A 2,275-nucleotide genomic window follows, 5' to 3' on the forward strand; every position below is an offset into this window, starting at 1 on the left:
GGCTCCCGGGCAACAGAGAGACGAGGTAAAGGTGCATCGTACCACAACTCAGCAGGATACGGAATACCGGGAAGCTCTACTGTTTTACCCTCAAGCGAAAGGCCGTTGAAAGGATGGACTTCGCGGGAAACGTAAGCACTCGGCGCATACCTGCTAGCAACGTTGAAGCCCGCCGCGCGATATGCGAAGGTAGCAAAATGCCGGCCGCGGTATCAGGACGGCGGTGCTTGCATGCAAGGTAGTGCCGAAGCGAAACGCGCAATTGAGTGAGGGATGCAGGGACAAAAAGCACAGTATGACCACCAACGTCGACCGAGCAGAGAGAGCGACCACGAGGAACCGTTATGTTACATTCCGAGTCAAAGCCCGGTTTAACAGCAACGGCGTCGAAAGAAAAACGGCGTCCAACGGCACTCTCAAACTCTGCCAGCGGGTCTAACCGCGCGGACCAAAGAACGAATCCCTGCAAAAGGAAACTCAGGGTAATATCCCTCATTACTGCCCTGAGCAAGTTCCTAGCACAGCCCCGCTTCGCGCAACCTTTTGAGAGCGGGGCAGTCATCGTAGAGGTGGTCGGGACTAACCGCCTCACGACAAAAACAGATGGCCTTACCGCCCGCGCGCTGTCGGAGAATTCCCACCTCCCCGTGCGTCAACCTACGGCCGAACTGGTTGACCCACTTGGTCAACTCGCAAGCTTTCGCCAACGGAGTGGCAGATTCTCCGCCAGCGGGTGCACTGGGACGGCCAGTGCCGCGACCCCTATCCCCACGCCCGCCACGCGAACCCGTTCTACCCCCATGACTATTACGCCCAGGACCGCTTCCGCGTCCCGTCTGCCTAGGGGCCCCAGCAACAGCTGCGGCGAGACGAGGACCGGGGTCCACGCGCGCCCGCTTGACTGGAGGCCCATCTTCGTCATAATCCTGCAAAACAACAGAATTCGAACGAAGAGCAGAACGGACTTTTCGTTCAGACAGGGCGCGCACTTCCTGGCCCAAGGCATGCTGTACCAGGGCGTCGTAAGAGGGAAACGGCTTTCCATAGACGTCTGTGGCGCAATGGGGCTGCAGGGAAGAAGAAAGGCCTTCGAAAAACCAAAACATACGCTCACTAGGAGTGATCGTGGGTATGTCTTGGAAAACGGCCTCAAGACGCGAAAGGTAAGCTGGTACATTTTCACCAGCGCGCATCGCAAAAGATTTGTTAGAAAGCCTACGTCGTGCTTCTTGTTCTACAGAGATAACCTGAGGAGCAAAACGCGTGCGCAGGTTATCCAGAACAAGCTGAGCAGTAAGCTCGCGCTGCGATAGAGACCACTCGTCATACCACGTTTTTGCAGCGCCACGGAGCGCTTGCGACAAAAACAGGCAGCATGACCGATGGTCCCTACCCCAGGGCACAATTTCAAAAAACAAAGACGCGTCGCGAATAAACGCCTTTACACGGGCAGCAGTCTGCTTCGCGTCTAGCTTGGCATCTAGTTGTAAAACAGGGGTCGGTAAACTAACCCGCGGGAGGTCGGCCGAAGAGATTGGCCGAACCGGAGGCAAAGGCTCTGGCTCGGCTGCGGCTGCCGCCGCAACCGCAGCCCCCCAGCAGCAGCAGCCGCTTCCACCGCTAACGCACGCGCAGCCGCAGCACGGTGGTCCGCATCTGTCGTCGGGGTTTCTGGTATCACCGTTGGAACATCCGGACGATTCATGTGATTATTAGGCGGGTTGCGCAGAGCAAAAGGGGCCAAAGAAGGCAAGGAGTGGAGACGTTCGTCACCAGTAGGACCAAGTGGCCTTAAACGAACATTCTCGGCAGCCCCAGTGGGCATATGCAACAAAGGTGCTGCGGCAAAAGTTGAGAATGGCGTTCGCGCATCAGGTTCGCGAACAGCAACAGGGACCTCAATAGGGCCGCCCGGACCTCTAGAAGTACTAGGTGCACCGGGATCGGAAACAAGTCCCGCAACAGCGTAGGCAGGCAAAGTGGAACGAGCATCAGGTGCGCCCGACGCCATGTCTACGCCATTACGGTCGCCGCCCAAGTTAAACGGGGCGGGGCTAAACATTTTAGCTAACTGAGAAGGGCCTACCCTTATACAGCAATGACGCAGTCACTGCCGCGGATAGGGAGAGAGCTTGAAGTAGCGGCTCTACCTCAGTCGGGTCCAGCACACCCGTTCTAACCTCTGCAACAACAATGAGCGAGGCAACCAAGGACAAAACAATACAGATGATTACGATCTTTCACTTACCCTGAAGAGCCGCCGCGAGCGCTCCAA

The sequence above is a fragment of the Volvox carteri genome, assembly GCF_000143455.1.
Source record: "Volvox carteri f. nagariensis unplaced genomic scaffold VOLCAscaffold_31, whole genome shotgun sequence".
Lineage (NCBI taxonomy): Eukaryota > Viridiplantae > Chlorophyta > Chlorophyceae > Chlamydomonadales > Volvocaceae > Volvox > Volvox carteri.